Raw genomic sequence first — 19894 nt, 5'->3', positions numbered from 1 at the left:
TCATGCGTGGTGACACATACGTCAACATGGCGGCCAGCCAAGATGGCTGTGGCATCTGAGGGGTTCAATGATAGTGGTGGGCAAAAGCTGTTCCCTGTCATAGCGCTCGCTACCTTAAACAAAATGTACTTTGTGACAAAGGAAATTGTCAAAATGCTAATTTCTTGTGAAATTTGTCAAAAAAGCTGAGGCTATATGCATACGACCGTGCCGTATTTTGCGGTCTGAAAACCGCAGATCCACAAAAAACAGAAGCCGTCCGTGTGCCTTCCGAAATTTACGGAACAGGCGGCCCATTGTAGAAATGGCTATTCTTGTCCGCAAAGCGGACAAGAATAGGACATGCTATATTTTTTTTGCGTGGCCACGGAACGGTGCAACGGATGCAGACAGCACAGATGCAACGGATGCAGATGCTGTACTGTGCTGATCCACTGAGGATGAAATCAGAAGTCATAAGACTTCGAAACGCGTCTGGGAGTAATTTGGACCCTCTAATACCACCATCTCCGCGTACGCAACAGACTACCAGGACTTGCACCTTTTCTTTTTATCTGCTGGCTGAGAACAGATTGTCCCGTGCCTGCTAAAAATTCCCTGGAGCCATATTATTTCATTCCACCTTGATTGGAGCAACCCAGGATTTGAGCACGAGAGACGCTGAAGCTGCGGAGAGCAGAGGAAAAAGCTATAACTTGCTTTGGAGGTAAGGGAGTAGTACAGCTCATAAAGAGGTGGGACGCCACCAGAGAGCTGGAATCTGGTGATTATCTGATCGAAAATCTGGCCTGAACGATCATTATATTTGTTAACCAGAGTACACTGTGGTGGACATACTAATTGCATTTATCGAATGTATTATTGTTATCAAATATATGATAATGGTCTGATCGACATCCTGCTCGAACGATCATATTATTCGATGACCCGATTACATTCGCTGCTAGACATATAGGTAGAATTAATTACCTTATACCTCAGTTTTATACATCCAAACATCATTATAGTGATGTTTTAATAGTTTTATTGTGTGTTTAAATGTGTGTTTTAATTATTGTACAATTTACGTATCTTGTATGGTGTTTTTAGATTAATGATTTTTTAACATTTTGTGACCTACAAAATATCTGAATATAATAAAATCAAGTGTTTGAGCAGTCCTCCGGATATATGAGTGCCATATCTTCCTTGAATATTTTTTTGCAATAATTTTTGGTGTGTGGAGTTCACACTGAGATATTGAGCACCATTTCCATCCCCACTGATTAGTAGAGCCACCCCATTCTGCCAATATATTTAGATTTTTTTCTCCTGATTTCAAAACTCATAGGGACCACCTACGTCAGGTCTTGCTCATTCTGCGGGAGAATAAATTGTACGCTAAATTGGAAAAAATGTGTGTTTGCGGTTCCAGAAATTTCAGTTTCTGGGTTTTCTTCTCTCAGCTTCTGGTTTTCGCATGGACCCTGAGAAGGTCCGCGCTGTGCTTGATTGGGAGATTCCTGAAAATCAGAAGGCACTGATGCGCTTTTTGAGTTTTGCCAATTATTACAGGAAGTTTATTTAGAATTATTCCTCTGTTGTTAAGCCACTCACTGATATGACTAAAAAGGGGGTAGATTGTTCCTCCTGGTCGGTAGATGCGAGTAAGGCCTTATCTAGTATCAAAGAGAGTTTTGTTTCTGCTCCCATATTGGTACAACCTGATGTCTCTCTACCTTTCATTGTTGAGGTGGACGCTTCTGAGGTGGGTGTGGGTGCGGTCTTGTCTCAGGGTCCCTCTCCTGCCAAATGGCGACTGTGTGCCTTTTTCTGTAATAAACTCTCCTCCGCAGAGAGAAATTGCGATGTGGGTGATAGGGAGTTGTTGGCCATCAAATTAGCTATTGAAGAATGGCGCCATTGGTTAGAGGGAGCCAGACACCCTATTACCGTGTTTACCGACCATAAGAATCTGGCCTACTTGGAGTCAGCCAAGCGTCTGAACCCGAGACAGGCCAGATGGTCTTTATTCTTTTCCAGGTTTAATTTTGTTATCACGTTCCGCCCTGGGGTTAAAAATGTGAAGGCCGATGCCCTGTTACATTGTTTTCCGGGAGGGGGGAACTTTGAAGACCCGGGTCCCATTTTGGCTGAAGGCGTGGTCGTTTCTGCTCTTTACCCTGATTTGGAGGCAGAGGTTCAGGCAGCCCAGGCAGAGGCTCCTGATCTTTGTCCTCCTGGGAGGTTGTTTGTGCCTCTCACTTTACGACATAAGGTTTTTAAGGAGCATCACAATACTGTCCTTGATGGGCACCCGGGGGCAAGAGCCACTGTGGATCTCATTGCTCGGAGATACTGGTGGCCGGCTCTTCGTAAGACGGTTGAGGTTTTTGTGGCAGCCTGCGAGACCTGAGCTTGTGCCAAGGTCCCTCATTCACGGCCATCGGGTCCTCTCCTCCCGTTACTCATTCCTTCCCGTCTTTGGACGCATCTGTCCATGGACTTCATTACGGACCTGCCTCGTTCCTCGGGGAAGACTGTGATTTTGGTAGTAGTAAAAGTAGTAGTAGTTTGGTTTTAGCAAAATGGCACATTTCATTCCTTTTCCTGGGTTACCCAATGCTAAAACGCTGGCGTAGGCATTTGCTGATTGATCACATTGTCAAACTGCATGGCATTCTTTCAGACATAGTCTCGGATAGGGGCACGCAGTTTGTTTCCAGATTCTGGAAGGCCTTCTGTTCTCGCTTGGGGGTTCGGTTGACGTTCTCTTCTGCTTTTCACCCGCAGTCGAATGGTCAGACAGAGCGCGTCAATCAGAATCTGGAGACATATCTGCGCTGTTTTGTAACTGAGAATCAGGAGGATTGGTCTTCTTTTTTGTCCCTTGCTGAGTTTACTTTAAATAACCGTCGCCAGGAGTCTTCGGATAAGTCACCATTTTTTGGTGCATATGGGTTTCATCCGCAGTTTGGGACATTCTCTGGAGAGGGGTCTTCTGGTTTACCTGATGAGGAGAGATTTTCCTCGTCGTTCTCATTTATTTGGCAAAAGATTCAGGGTAATCTGAAGAGGATGAGTGAGAGATATAAGTGTGTGGCAGATAAAAGACGTGTGCCTGGTCCGGACCTGAATGTGGGTTATCTGGTGTGGTTGTCTACTAAGAATATCAAATTGAAGGTTCCCTCCTGGAAGTTGGGTCCTAAGTTTATTGGGCCTACAAGATTCTGGCTGTCATCAATCCCGTTGCCTTTCGTCTTGATCTTCCTCAGACTTGGAAGATCCATAATGTTTTTCACAAGTCCATGTTAAAACCTTATGTCCAACCCATTGTACCCTCCTCTTTGCCTCCTCCTCCGATTGTGGTTGATGGTAATCTTGAATTTCAGGTCTCTAGGATTGTGGATTCTCGTTCATTGGGAAGGTTATGGTCCTGATGAGAGGATGTGGGTCCTAGTGGTGGACATTAAGGCCACTCATCTCATCAGGGCTTTCCATAGGTCCCATCCTGAGAAGGTAGGCTCTGAGTGTCTGGAGTCCACTCGTAGAAGGAGGGGTACTGTCACCGCTAGATCTCTGAGAAGCTTTGACAGACGTTCTTCAGTACCTCTTGCTTGAGGTTCTTTTGTTTTGGTTTTGTTTTGTCATCTCGTTTTCCTCTCTCAGCTGTCATCTAGTTGCACTGATTGCATCCCTTTATATCCCCTCCCATACTGCATCACTTTGCGGTTTATACAATTTCCTGGATTGTGCTCACTGCTAGATGCTATAACTGTATTTTCCTTTATTTGTGTTTTCCTGTTGGCTTGATTCTAGGTGACCCTGACTCGGAGGGTATTAAGTGCAGGGAGGCGGTGGTCGTGTCCCCTCACTATTGTAGGGTTTTCAGGTGTTACACAGTCTAGGTACGAGGACATGCATCTTTCTATCATAAAGATCTTTGCATGGGCTGAGCAGTCAGGGAGAGCTTTTATAGGGCTCACCCATTTGTTCCTTAGTTTGGGATCAAGTCAGTCGGATCTATATTTGTGACTTCTAATTTTCTGCAACACCATCCGTGACACCTACAGGAGGAAGCGGAGGTTGTCTCCTCCACATCTTGGCTGGCCAGTAGCAGCTGACTATCCTCTAGTAGCTCGTCCTCGATGTATAGTGGAGCTAAGCCCACAGTATATAATACTTGTCTGGCTGAGGGAACAGAAAAGGACAGAGGCAGGTTGAGGACAGATAAGGGCACAGGGCCTGCTCCCGAGCAATGCCAAATAAGGGTTGTATCTGACTGGGGGTTTCTGATGTCACTTGGAACGAAGTGGATGACCGAGTCAACCATTCAAGAACTGCTGGGTTGCTGATCAAGACACGACCGCTAGATGACACCAGGAGCTCATGCCTCTCGCTGTGACTCCTGCTGCCACGCCCCCTTACTCTTCTGCAACCTGCGCCAGAAACATTTAGGCCTCTTCCACTTCCCAGTGCAGGGCCTGGCACTTCTCTGTCTGACATACTGTTAGATCAAATAAATAAAAAGGAAATTAAAACACCCTAAAAAAGTCTTTAATTTCCTCACTTCACCACACAACGGCTAATAAGCCCATTTTTTGCCCACTAATACATACCAAAAAGAGCTTTAGAACATATAAGTGCTCTGCTGAACGGCAAATAGGCCCTTTTTTTCCACTTATGCACTCCACAAAAGGCTTTAGAAAATATAAATGTACAGCTGAATGGAAAAATATATATTTTTTTGCCACTAATACACACCAAAAAAGGGTTTAGAAAATATAACTGCACCGCTGAATGGCAAATATAATTTTTTTTTGCCACTAATACACGCCAAAAAGGGCTGTAATTTTTTCACTTCACCACACAACGGAAAATACTTTTTATGTGCTACTAATAGGGTTTTGTACCCCGGAGCCGAACCTGAACTTTTCAGTAAAAGTTCGGGTTCGGGTTCGGTGTTCTGCTATTTTATGGTGCTTTTTGAAAGGCCGCAGAGCAGCCAATCAACTAGTGTTTAACTCTGTGCCCTTAGAAGCCATCACAGCCATGCCTACTAATGGCATGGCTGTGATTGGCCAGTGCAGCATGTGACCCAGCCTCTATATAAGCTGGAGTCACGTAGTGCTGCACGTCACTCTGCTGTTACTAGTGTAGGGAGAGGATGCTGCTGCTATGAGGGACAGAATAGGAAAGAATCTTTAATCAAAAGGGCTTGTTAACTCAGCGATCTACCTAGATTTAGTTTTGTAGGTGCAGTGCACAATCTTTTTACCCTGCCCTGTGCCCAGTGACATAGAAAAAAAACTTTTATCCGTCTGTTAAATCACAGCTAAGACGATATCCCGTCAGAGGGAGTAATGACCACAGGAAGTGTATATGTATAATTAAAGTAATCACAGGGAACAACCTGTTCTAAAACGTAGCCTTTAATCTAATTTACATAAAATAAAATAACGAACTCCCACAAACATACATAAAAAAGAACAAAGAAAAGATATAACCTTAATGGCATGAGATGATACTGTGGTGTCCAGATGGCAGGCTCAATGATGGACGAGGTGGACAGTCGTAGACTCTGATCTGTCCCTATGTTCAACCCTAGGCTCAAGCCCCTGCCTATAAACGGAATAGCCGTCCTGATAAGGACGATCCCGTGTTCTGGAACCTCCTGCTGAGTCCTGAATATACCCTATGATGTAGGTAGCTACCTAAATCGGGACCTACTCTAGGTATACAGAACGAAAAAAAAGGGAAATTACAGTATCCCGAGTGATTGATCCCCCACAGTCGTAAATACTGCGTATTGTGGGTGGGCAATGACTCACAAAGATAATATAGTGCCAGGTTCACTGAAGACCCCAAGTATGGTTGCCTGTGAGTCTAAATATCATCAAAACAACAATATCAAAATTGCCGTACACATTTGTACATGCAAATGTACCATCAATATGAATACATGTACTGAACACCAGAAATACTGCCTCCTCAGTTGGTGGCGTAGGGTCAGGTGTCAGAGTCCCAACGCGTTTCACCCTAATAGATTGTCGGGTTCCTCAGGGGACATATTATAGTACAATGCTCTAATTTGGCATCGGTAAGAGGTGGTGAGACTGTCGGCAGGCCCCTCAATTATGATGACACTGTTTGACCAAATTATTCACTAGTCAGTTTAGTTCATTCATTAATTAGCTTGTAATGGTCTGATAGTGTGACCATATGTACATGGATCATTGGAAAGCACAAGATAAGTGCATATAAGGTGGATGCATAGCATGAAGTGCGGGCTCCCAAATGGGTATATAGGTTCTTGCGAGCCTAGAAAATTACCTCAGATATAGTCTCATCTGTGACATCACATGTATAATAAACAGTGAAATACAAATAACAAGATACTACTTGCATGCCAGGATGAGACCAAGGAGGTCCCGAGCTATTGATGCGGTTCGCAGTGTATTCGCTCGCATATTCAGCAACAGCCCGCGTACATGCGATAGTGGTGCCTCACTGATCCTGTGATTACGACTGTGGGGGATCAATCACTCGGGATACTGTAATTTCCCTTTTTTTTCGTTCTGTATACCTAGAGTAGGTCCCGATTTAGGTAGCTACCTACATCATAGGGTATATTCAGGACTCAGCAGGAGGTTCCAGAACACGGGATCGTCCTTATCAGGACGGCTATTCCGTTTATAGGCAGGGGCTTGAGCCTAGGGTTGAACATAGGGACAGATCAGAGTCTACGACTGTCCACCTCGTCCATCATTGAGCCTGCCATCTGGACACCACAGTATCATCTTATCCGTCTGTTAGTTAGGTGGGCAGTGGCGCCCATTTTATGCAAGCTCAGTGCACAAGCACAGCATACGTGCATTTGTGACATTCAAATCCAAGCTTGAAATACTGCAATAATCTGGGTTTAAAAAAACACCAATTTCTGGCAATATCCTAAATCTGGTGCCTTTGCAGTATTTGTCAGTCTGAAATAGAAGCTTGCAATGCCTCAATAATTTTCTGAGTTTAAAAAATAAATACATTTTGGGAAAAATACTTAATTTTGCAGCCTTTGCTGCATTTGTTAGTGTGGCATACAAGCTAGAAATACTGCAATAATAATCTGGGTTTAAAAAAAAAAAAATACCCATTTTTGGCGATCCCCTACATCTAGGGCCTATACTGCATTTGTTAATGCGACATACAAGCTTGAAATACTGCAATAATTTTCTGGGTTCAATAAAACACCCATTTGGCAATACCCTACATCAGGGGCCTATGCATCATCTGTCAGTGTGAGATACATGCATTAGATACTGGTGTTCTATTCTGCTATTAAAAAAACACCCATTTTGGGCAAAAAAATAAATTTTCTGCCTTTGCTGCATTTGTCAGTGTGAGATACACGCGTTAGATGCTGCTGTTCTATTATGTTATCCAAAAAACTGCACCTCTGACCAGCAAACAATATTTGTATTTTTTTTGCCACTAATACACACCAAAAAGGGCTTTAGAACATATATGTCACGGTGGGGAGTGGGGGAAACCACCCACCATGCAATGTCTTCAAGGGGAAAAAAAACAATTAGTCCTGAAATCAGGGATAAGGGAGCAGGTCTACTCCAAATGCTTTCCTAAATCCTATCCCTGACCTCCTGACTGTATGAGCTGCCCTCGATGGTAGGGGGGCTCATACTCACAAACCTCGGCCCCACTGACCCTATCGATCCCTGCATAAAGACGTCAGCAGGCAGAGACAACCGATTCCTCCAAAAAACAAAGGAACCGGAATCTCACACAGACCTAGCAACAAAGGTAATGATGGCAGTAAGCAGCGGACGACAGGTAAGTGTCCAGAAGCAGCAAACACAATTGCCAACAGGACAAACATGGACACTTACCAGACACAGCAGCAACCAGGAACTAGAACTGTCCACGCCACAACCACTGGATACTGGATACTAGTCAAGCGCCTAGGCCCAAACTCACACCAGGAAGGACCCGGCACCAACACACAAATACTGAATCACTACCTGGACCACCATACGGGATGATGCATGGAAGTCCCAGGCAGTGCTGCTAATAGTTCCCCCTCTGGGGAACTTCCAGGGACCCCCTTTTCACAAGTCATTCACAAGTGGCTCGGAGGGTGGGTTCCTGCACCAACAGAGGCCATGTACACATTTGTCCAGACACAGCACAGTTCTGGAAGATGATGAGGAGGAGGATGATGAGGAGATGAAACAGTGTTCACAGCAGGGTGGGACCCAAAGCAGCTCATGGGCATCACTGGAGCAAGGCTGGGGGGATACAGAGGACACAGACGATACACCTCACACATAGGACAGCTTGTTGTTGCCTCTGGGCAGCCTGACACACATGAGCAACTACATGCTGTGGTGCCTGCGCAACAACTGCCGAGTTGCCCACAATCTAACCAGTGCTGATTACTGGGTGGCCATCCTGCAGGATCCCTGCTACAAGAACAACGTGCCGTCCTTAATTCCATCACTGGAGCGCGATCAGAAGATATGCGAGTACAAACACACGCTGGTAGACATGCTGCTGATGGCATTCCCACCTGACACTGGGGGCTCAGTGGAAGCACAAGGCGAAGGCAGAGGAGGAGTTAGAAGTTGCCAACACAGCTGGGGCACCACCAGCACCTCAGAAGGGAGGGCTAGCATGCCACAACAACCAGCACCACCAGCTAATGTGGAACCGCCTTCTCAACCTTCTATTCCACTTTGACCTCCGCCTCCAAGTTCAAGATCATTATTTTAAACTTTTTTAAAACTTCTATGTTATTTTAATTAATTTCCCTATCCACATTTGTTTGCAGGGCAACTGTCCTGCTATTACCTCTATTTTGCTTCCTTTTGCAGCCCTCTCTATGGCTTTCTATGATTTTTTTTTAGAGCCATTTAAGTGCACCAAAGTTTGGGTAGCCATTGACTTCAATGGGGTTTGGGTTCAGGGTCAAGTTCGGGTCCCAAACCCGAACTTTGCGGTGAAGTTTGGCCAAACCTGGCGAACCCGAACTTATAAGTGTTCGCTAAACCCTACACATTATATCATTATATAGAGCATACTATTCAACACAATCTCTTAATAAACTTTCAAGTATGTTTCCAGCCAAATAAGTTAAACCTACTTGCCTATAGCTATTGGACTTTGTTCTTAAACCTTTTTTAAAAACGGGGATAAGATTAGCCTTTCACCGGTTCATTAGTATCTTACCAGTATATATATTCCTAAAAAATTAAAAATATTGATGGATATCACAAGGCTAAGTTATTGAAGAACACAAGGGCGTAAGCATCATGACTAAGGATGAGCAAACTGGTTCTGGTTAATCAGAGAAAAGCAGATAAGAAAAACATTTCTAGTTGCAAGGCCTTAAGGGAAACCTCTGGTTGAGTATAATTTTCATTATGGAGACCAGTTGATACACATGACAAGTATTAAATGAAAAAGAGAGGTTGTTGAGCCTTTCTTTGAGAAGTTCCAAAATCATTTTATTTATTTTTTTGAAACATGATTTAAAGTGATTTATGAAAAAATAAAAATATATATAGCACTGCAAATCTCATGGGCAGCAATATACAACTAAGCTAAGCAAGTTTTAGGCCCAAAAAAAACTATATTTCCTAATTTCTCTGGTTCTCGTCTGGCGCTTTGTTTACTTGCAATAACAACAATCTCTGCAAAGGGAGTCAATAAAAAGTGCTGCCCTGAGTGACATGTCTGCCTGCTGAGAGACTCAGCAGCATATTATATGTGTAGGACTACAAGTCCCAGCTGTACAATGACAATGCTGATACACACAGGATCTTCCCTCTACCTGTTCTTGGGCAATGCTCTGCAGAACTTCTTTGTCAGCTCCTGTGCCTAGTATTTGTCTCCTTTCTGCCTGCAGCTACTCAGTAAAGCCTTCAGCCCTGGGTCTGTGTTGCTGATGGGGTTAATCTTTCCTAAATGATCCAGTCTGAGGGAGACACAGGGTAGACAGCATCAGCTTAGCCAGTGCAGGGGTGTGTGGCCAGCAATGTGACATCTTGTGTACAGGCACATATCTGCTCGCTCAGGCTTGTGCACAAAACATTTTCAGAGCAGGGAGAGAATCTGACATCACAGGTCATGTGACCCTAAGTGAAATCTGAGAAAGGAGCAACTGGAGTAAGTGAATGTCCTTTCATTTGCCTAGTTAGAAACACACAAAGAACAAAAAAAAAAAAAACTCAGAGAACCCCTTTAAAAGGGCAACTAATGCTAGCTTCACACAGCCAGATTATGCTACTTTCACACTTGCGTCTGCACAGACAGATCCGCTCCTACAATGCAAACGATGGGATCCGTTCAGAACGGATCCTTCTGCATTATCTTTCAGAAAAAATTCTTAGTCTGAAAGTTAGTCATACGGATCAATCCAGACTTTGCATTTAAAGTCAATGGGGGACGGATCCGTTTGAAATTGCACCATATTGTGTCAACTTCAAACGGATCCGTCCCCATTGACTTGCATTGTAAGTCTGGACGGATCCGTTTGGCTCCGCACGGCCAGGCGGACATCCGAACGCTGCAAGCTGCTTTCGGGTGTCCACCTGCTAAGCGGAACGGAGGTCAAACGGTGCCAGACTGAGGCATTCTGAGCGGATCCGCATCCACTCAGAATGCATTGGGGCTGTACGGGGCCGCTTGTGAGAGCCTTCAAATGGAACTCACAAGCGGAACCCTGAAAGCAAGTATGAAAGTAGCCTTATCAAGAACAGACATTCGTATGATCGCCTGTGTAAAGGTGTGACATATCACCCAAAGAATGAGCCAAGCGCTCTATCATCAAGTGAAATAATCTTTTGTGCGGTCGCCCTTAGTCATCGCTTTTTGGCAGCAGATCTTGTTGTATAAACAGCCCTCTGCTGCCCAGGCCAGAAACAATAAAATAAAAAATCCCCATACAGTAGAGGTGATCAAAGCATGTAAATGCAGCTCTTCACCTTCACTGACCTTCACTGGTCTATTCTCTCAGCTCTTGTAAATATGATTTAATTCTTCAATGTGATATACTGTAAGTGATCTAATATATTAATGTATTAAGAGATGGTAGGACAATTTGTGAACATCCACAGTGGAAGGATGAGTAATTTGGCTCAAGCTAGTAGAAAAGATATAAGGCTTTTAAGTATGTTACTTGAAGAGCTAATTGATAAATTGAGAAATTTAGTGGTTAGAATAATTTGGTGCATGGAGGAACATATAGTATTGATTATAGACAAGATCTGATCCCAGAAAAGCTTAAGGATAGATCCTCAATATCAGCAAGTGCTTCGTTCTCTTCACTGTTTACCTGCTCTTCTTCGACATCGCAGCGGCAAGCAGGTGTAACTACATCTCCTTCCTCCCATTCTCTTGAATGGGAAGGATCAGTTACAGGTACACTCCGTCCCATCCACAGGATGGAGGACATGCAATTACACCTGCAGCAATGTCAAGGGCAAACAGGTAAACAGTGAGAAGAACACAACACTCACAGCAGCACTGCATTCTCTTCAAACAGCCCCAGCTGGACAGTGGGAGTGCCAGGAGTCAAATAGATTAATTCACTTATGCCTAAATGATACCAATATGTCTTTTTTATTACATTTCTATATTGCTATATTATCTATCTATCTATCTATCCTTTAAGTTCATAACGTGTCTTATTTTTATTTATTTTATAAAACAATGATCCCAGATTTATAACCCACAGGCTATATTTATATTATCTATATATTTATTTCCAATATGTTGCATCTATGAAATTGAACTATTCATCAGTAGTCAATTCATTGTACATAATTATTTCATTTTGGAATTACCTTTGTCTCAAAAATTTCAGGGGTTTAGGAACTTTGGCTCTAACTAAGATGTGACAAGAGGATGCATTATCCAATTCTTAGCCAACAGAAAAGTAAATTGTTATTTCAGTCTTCAAGCAATTTGTTGGGTGGTCTATTTGTCTTTATTAGTGGAGCTATTACAGACTACTCTTAGATGTCTCATAATGTTCTTCAAGTTAGCAATCTCAAACACTTTCCTAAGTCAGTGAGCCTGCTGAATGATGGTGAGGTCTTACTTCTGTTCTAATATAATGTGTACAAGCTGCTTCTTATTAATGCCACATTTATTGTCCAAGCAATCCTATATTTAAATATCACAGTTAATTTAGATCACCTTTTTTACTAGAAATATTGTAAGGCTCATTTAAGAAGGAACAATCTGGTTAATTAGAATTCTGCACATAATGTGATATTCTGCTTAGTGCACAGATACATTGTAAAGTGACACTACACAAAAATTAACGTGGTGTAGATGTAGCAGAGCTAAACTTGACATGGCACAGTGTTATCTGAGTTATTTTGTGACAAAAGCCATTGAAATCCATTGAAAAGTTAATTTTTCTTGCCATTCTTTACGTAACGGGTTAACTATTAAGTTTAGCTCGGCTGGCAAAGGTTTAATAGTAATATCAGGAAGTATTACTTTACTGAGAGAGTAGTGGATGCATGGAATAGCCTTCCTGCAGAAGTGGTAGCTGCAAATACAGTGAAGGAGTTTAAGCATGCATGGGATAGGCATAAGGCCATCCTTCATATAAGATACGGCCAGGGGCTATCCATAGTATTCAGTATATTGGGCAGACTAGATGGGCCAAATGGTTCTTATCTGCCGACTCATTCTATGTTTCTATGTTTCTATGTTTCTATCTGTACATGATGAACTGTGTCACACAACATTTTTTGTAATAATAGTCAATGCTGTCGCAAAGCAAAATACCACATACTGTGACAGTTTCAGTAAAATCCATAAGTGCTTCCAATATGCCAATGTTTATGCAAATGAGTTTACAAAACAGTAGAGAAAGGTTATTGAATATAAATGTTAGGACAATTAGAAAACTGAAAATATTTATGCAGCCCTCCTAAGCAGTGAGAGAAGAGTTAGGGTACTTTCACGCTTGCGTTTTGTGTGGATCCGTTTGTATTATCTTTAACATAGCCAAGACAGATCCATCTTGAACACCATTGAAAGTCAAGTACAAGCAGCGTTTTGGTTTCCATCTCAAAAGCAGAATGGAGACTGAACTGATGCAAACTGATGCATTCTGAGCGGATCCTTATCCATTCAGAATGCATTAGAATGCAAACTGATTCATTTTGGACCGCTTGTGAGAGCCCTGAACGGATCTCACAAACGGAAAGCCAAAACGCGAGTGTGAAAGTAGACTTAGCTGGCATTCAAAAAAATATATAATTTTTGTCACCCTAATGACAATGATCTAGGTGCACAGGTCCCCCAAGCCATCCAACAAAAATCAAGAAACTTTGAGGCTTACTGGCTCTCAGTCAGATGAGTCTCGGGTTCCTCCATCTCGATCTTTTGATTACGGACGTGGTCGGAGGGGGCGAGGTTTGAGCTGATTTGGTTTCCTTTCTTAAGGGAGACTTTTTTTTTTTTCTGTGGCTTTGGCTGACAGTTCCTAAAGATGGCTGGAATCCCGCACACCATTTGTTTGGAAGTGGACCCGAAGGATGCAAGAAAGAATACTTTGGAATTTATTGTGATCGAGCTTGTGGATAAGAAGGCTGGAACTGGGATGCATCTAATTTATAGTGTCCAAAACTTCCTTAAAACAGGTGTGTACGATGTAACTTTTCTTAAAGGGTTTCCACCACCAGATTTTCACCTATTTAGCTGTCTGACACTAGCGATCTGCTGTACCTAACCATGTTGATGTGTTACCTTTGTCTGGAGCGGTTAAGCTTAAAAACATAGTTTTATTGATATGCAAATGAGCCTCTAGGCCAGTGGTGGCGAACCTATGGCACTGGTGCCAGAGGTGGCACTCGGAGCCCTCTCTGTGGGCACCCACACCCTGTAAAGAGTCTATGGTGTACCAGTATGCCTTAGACTTTTCCTACCATTCATCAGCTCAGGGCGCACTATGAACGGCACAGGCAGCACCCTCAATGTAGGCAGGCTATTATAGATAAATGATAAAGTACATGGAAGATATACTGTATTGGTATTCAGGTTAAATTGCCATGTTGGCACTTTGCGATAAATAAGTGGGTTTTGGGTTGCAGTTTCGGCACTTAGTCTGTAAAAGGTTCTCCATCACTGCTCTAGGCGCTATGGGGGTGTCTTTTCAGCACCTAGAGGCTCCGTCTACTCACTATTTCTGCCGCCCAGCACGCTCCAGCCCGCCCCTCTCCTCTAGATTAAAAGCCTACTTCTCTCCATCTCTGCCGAATTCTCTTGCCTGCGCCGTGTGCTTCTGTATTCGGCGCAGTGACTGTCGGACTGCTCCCTGCACCGCCGATTACGGAAATAGTAAGTAGACAGATTCTCTAGGTGCTGAAAAGACTCCCCCATAGCACCTAGAGGCTCATTTGCATATTAATAAAATTACGTTTTTAAGCTTAACCTCTCCAGACAAAGGAAATACATGAACATGGTTAGGTACAGCAGACACTAGCAGATCACTAGTGTCAGAAAGCTAAATAGGTGAAAATCTGGTGGTAGAAACCCTTTAATGAGAACCTTTGTTTGGAAGCATATGAATGTTTCAGAAACAATTCAGAAGATCCTGAATTAATGGGAGTGAAGATAACTCCGTTGTTTGGTCTTCATGAAATATCAATTGTAGTGCATGTTTATAATCCTTTTTCTGAGGTTAATTTGATTATGGAATTTTTGCGGAAATATTGTGACTATGTGGGAAAACCTGTACCTCAGAAGAATCATCTTGGTATCTTTAATTGTAAATACTGTTTCAAAGCTAAATTGAAAAAGGACCCCTAGCGTGTGGGAGGTTTTAGTCACCCGCCGGCTAATTTTTCGGTGGTGGGGGAATAGAGGTTACTTAATGTACCCTGGTCAGCCGTCATTTTGCAGAAAATGCTATTCTTTTGGACACACTCAGGAGAGTTGTCAGAAAGTTGTATGTTGTAGGAACTGCAAGCAGGAGGGACATACTGCTGGGGAGTGTCCAACTCCTAAAGCATGTGATATATGTGGGAAAACAGATCACATGTATAGGAATTGTCCAAGTGCTGAAGCCCAAAGAGACAACATGAGGCCGCAGCAGATAGTTCAAGAGGAGCAGGAAAGGAGAAGGCTAACCTATGCTGCTGTGGCGAGTGAGGGTGTGAGGAGGGAAAGAAGAGAAGGGACTGTGTTGCGCCCTGCTACAAGACTTGATTGTGCAACCATCCCTAAAGCACTTTCTGTAAGAAGCTTGGAGGAAGTTATAGGTGATCTTCCAAGTGCGTCTGACCCAATAAATATAGAATTTATGTCTGAAGAGGCGTCTGGAGGAGGGCGGTCTGGAAAGAGTCAAAGGAAGGGTGTTGGGGAGTCCAACACAGAAGAAGAGAGCTCTTCAGTCGTACGGAAGAGTAAGAGCTTCAAAAAAAGAAGGGGTTATACGAGTGGACCAGAAATCAGCAACCCCTACGAAGAGCATAAGCTACCTTGAAAATATGGATGAATTTAAAATGTTTTTTTTTTTTTTTTGTTAGGAAAAAAATAATAATGGGTTTTAAGATCTGCTTACAGAATGTAAGAGTATTTAAAAGTAAGATTAGAAGAGCGGCAATTCTCAAATTTCTAGCACAAGAAGATGCTGCAATTTTTGTTTGCTAGAATGTGGTCTGTGTGAAGTAGTAAGAGAAGAAGAGTGGATGTATGGAAAGTCTGTGTGGTCTGGGAGTGTTTTAAATAAAAATGATAGCGTTAGCTTCTTAGTTAAAGGGAGAGATGTATCTTTAGTAAGTTACATGGTAATAGAAGAAGGGAGGTGTATATTAGCAAGTTTGTGTGATTAATATTTACACACCTATAAATAAGAATGAACTGAAACTTTTTGAGAAGGTTAAATTATTTATCCCTGGGAGAATGACAGTAATTCTTGCAGGAGATTTTAATTGTGATTTAGATCAGAGTCATATTGATGAGTCTGGGAAAGGGTTAATAGACTTACTTTTGGATTTTAAATTATTTGATATGCAAAATTTATGTAAAGTTGAACCTAAATTGAGGACCTATTATGCGGATAGTGGCAGATTTCATAGCAGGTTAGACTATTGTTTTGTATCACAAAATGTGTGTCCTTTAACCACCCCTCCGGACCGCCTAACGCAGGATCGCGGTCCGGAGGCGGCAACGCTGCGCACAGTCACGCGAGATGTCACGCTTAGCCGGCCCATGCATGCGGGCCGGCAAAAGTTAGAGGGGGGTCACGTCACCAGCCTGCCAGCCAATGATCGTTGCTGGCAGGCTGGCGATTTTTAAAATCTCCATTCAGAAGCCAGTTAACACATCATATTTGTAAATATGATGTGTTAAATGGCTTCCCTGCTCCTCTGCTGGTCCTTTTCGTCGGTTGGTCTCAGCAGAGGAGCAGGCATCACAGTGAGTAGCACCAAACACTACACTTATCCCCATATCACCCCCCCCTGCACCCCAATTAACCCCTTGATCACCCCTTCTTGCCCCTGTCAATCACTAGTGAAAGTGAAAAAAGTGATCAGTGTAAACTGTCACTTTTTTTTTTCACTGGTATTGACTGTTAGGTTTTAGAGATAGTTTAGGCCCCTTGGTTAGGTAGTTTAGCGATCATTTAGCGCCCAGCCCACCGCACCGCAGTCACTTATTCGCTGATTAGCGTATCGCTAATCAGCTTTTGTACTTTTATAGTATCTGTAAGTGATCACAGTCAGATCTATAATAGTATTAGTGTCACCTTAGTTCGCCCTCCACCCAAAACGCAGTGTTTGCCTGATCAGGCCTGATCGGTCGCCCACACGTGCGTTCGCCCACGCCCGCCCCGCCGCAGTGACAAATACTTTTTTTTTTTATCACTGCACATTCACTTTACAAGCGCTGCGGCGATAAAAAAAAAATCTGTTTTGATATTTTTTATCAATCGCAGCGGCCTCCGGTACTTCGCTAGCCTCCCATTTGTAAGACAGGCTTGCTTTTTTTCTTGGGTAGTCTCAGGGAATACCCCTAAATTTAGTAGCCCAAATTTCAAACAGGGGGTATTCTTCTGAAGAGGCCTACAGTCTTCTGACCCAGTCGGATGAGGAATGGGCACCCTAATCTGACGAATCTAGCGGGTCAGAATATGAACCTGTAGAAAGCAGTGGCAGTCTGGCACTAAGTTCGGACGAGGAGGTTGAGGTCCGTGATACCACCAGGCGTACCTGTCCCCATGTTGCTAGACCACAGGTTGCGCAGGATCCGCTTCAAGGGCAGCAGAGTGGGGCTAGCGCTGTCGGATTACGTGGTGAGGCATACACCAGTAGTGCAGCCCTCCCTGGACCTAGTACCTGCACTGCCGTACAACATGGTGAAGTGGCGAGCACCAGAAGGGCAGTTGAAGCTGGTACGGTGGCACGTGCATTAGTTACCCCGTCGCAGCCACCGCACAGACAGGCTCGTAGACCCCCTAGAATCCCTGAGGTACTGGCAAATCCTGATTGGCAGCCCCCAACTTCAGCCGCACCATTAGTTCCCCCTTTCACCGCCCAGTCTGGAGTTTGGGTTGGGACAGCTCAGATCGGTTCGGCCCTGGGATTTTTTGAGCTGTTCTTGACTGCGGAGCTCTTGGACTTAGTTGTGGCAGAAACAAACCGGTATGCCACTCAATTTATATCCGCCAACCCGGGAAGCTTTTATGCCCAGCCTTTCCGGTGGAAACCTGTCCAAAAAATTTCTGGGCCTTCTCCTCAACATGGGTCTAACCAAAAAGCATGAATTGCGGTCATATTGGTCCACAAGCCCAATTCATCACATGCCCATATTCTCTGCTGCCATGTCCAGGGCACGATTTGAGGCCACCCTGCGTTTCCTGCACTTTAGTGATAACAGCACCTCCCGTCCGGGAGGCCACCCAACTTTTGACCAGCTCCACAAAATTCGGCCCCTCATAGACCACTTCAACCTGAAATTTGCAGATTTGTATACCCCTGAGCAAAACATCTGCATAGACGAGTCCCTAATACATTTTACCGGGCGCCTTGGCTTCAAACAATACATCCCAACCAAGCGTGCCCGGTATGGGGTCAAATTGTATAAGCTCTGTGAAAGGGCCACAGGCTATACCCACAAACGGATCTATGAGGGAAAAGATCAGACCCTGGAGCCGGTCGGTTGCCCTGACTACCTGGGGAGCAGTGGGAAGACAGTCTGGGACTTGGTGTCACCCTTATTTGGCAAGGGGTACCATCATTATGTGGACCATTTCTACACAAGTGTGGCCCTCTTCAGGCATTTGTTTCTAGAACAGATTGGCTGCTGTGGCACCGTGCGAACTAGTCGTGCGGGTTTCCCCCAATGGCTCGTTACCACCCGTCTTGCAAGGGGGGAGAGGGCTGCCTTGTGTAACGAAGAACTGCTCGCGGTGAAATGGAGAGACAAGCGTGACGTTTACATGCTCTCCTCCATTCACGCAGACACGACAATCCAAATTGAGCGAGCAACCAGAGTCATTGAAAAGCCCCTCTCGGTCCACGACTATAATTTGCTCATGGGAGGGGTGGACTTCAATGACCAGATGTTGTCTCCGTATTTAGTTTCCCGACGCACCAAACGCTGGTATAAGAAGGTGTCTGTATATTTAATTCAATTGGCTCTGTATAATAGTTTTGTTCTCTACAGTAAGGCTGGGAGAACACGATCCTTCCTCAAATTTCAGGAAGAGATCATCGAGAACCTCCTGTATCCAGGAGGTTCCGTGGCCCCATCCACCAGTGTAGTTAGCCGTCTACACGAGCGACATTTCCCCAGTGTCGTTCCTGGTACCTCAACCCAACCGTCACCCCGAAAAAGATGTTGTGTCTGTAGCAGGAGTGGAATAAGGCGTGACACCCGCTATTTCTGTCCTGACTGCCCTGACCACCCTGCCCTATGCTTTGGAGAGTGTTTCCGGAAGTACCACACACAGGTACACTCAGCATAGGGATTGCAACTCAGAGGACAGGCACACAGGGCTATTAGGGCCCATTCACACACAGCTGCTGCAAACCTCTCCTTTCACCTGGGACAAAGTGCATAACGCACTTCGCCACATCTTTGGGCGATTTGCGCTTTGCACATTGTCCCATGGGGAAGGAGAGGTTTGTCCTATAAAGGTAAAAAAAAAAAAAAAAGAAAAAAAAAAAAAAAAACAGTAAGCAAAAAAGTTTACGTTCAGTTTCAAAAGTTAAATAAAGTTTATATGTTCTGTTCTAAAGTTATTAAAAAGTTTATAAAATTTATTGCGTTGCGGCCTGGTTTTTTCTTTTTTGTTTTGTTTTTTTTACCTTTCAGGTGGACCAACCGATCGACTAGCTGCAGCACTGATGTGCATTCTGACAGAAGCATTGTGCTGCTGTCAGATTACACACAAGTCGGTGTATGCGGCGCTGCAAGACGAGATTTCTCCTCTGCAGTAAAAGATACGTTTGCGGAGGCATATGAGCTGAGGAGGTGGCGGTGTTCATATGCTTTAGCAAACACTTTGTATATAAAAAAATAATAATCCCGACAATGATTTATGGAGAAATCGTGTTTGCCAGGGCATACAAGCAGGGTGTGGATGTTGGGCGGAGCTCCTATGTCCTGGCAGACGCCTTTCCCCTCCTTTTTTTGGCAGAGATTTTTTCATCCACATTGATCGATGCGAATAAAGAAATCTGTGCTGTTCATTTTTTCTTTCAGCCCAGAGGCTGAACGGAAAAAAATAAATCTCATTACCTGTATGCTCAATATAAGGAGAATAGCAGAAACTCCTAATGCTGGCCATACATGTAATGATTTCGAAGACCCTCAAATGCCAGGGCAGTACAAACACCCCACAAATGACCCCATTTTGGAAAGAAGACACCCCAAG

The sequence above is a fragment of the Bufo gargarizans genome, chromosome 5 (genome assembly GCF_014858855.1).
Source record: "Bufo gargarizans isolate SCDJY-AF-19 chromosome 5, ASM1485885v1, whole genome shotgun sequence".
Lineage (NCBI taxonomy): Eukaryota > Metazoa > Chordata > Amphibia > Anura > Bufonidae > Bufo > Bufo gargarizans.
The sequence above is the reverse complement of the archived record's forward strand: the minus strand, read 5'-3'. Positions refer to the sequence as shown.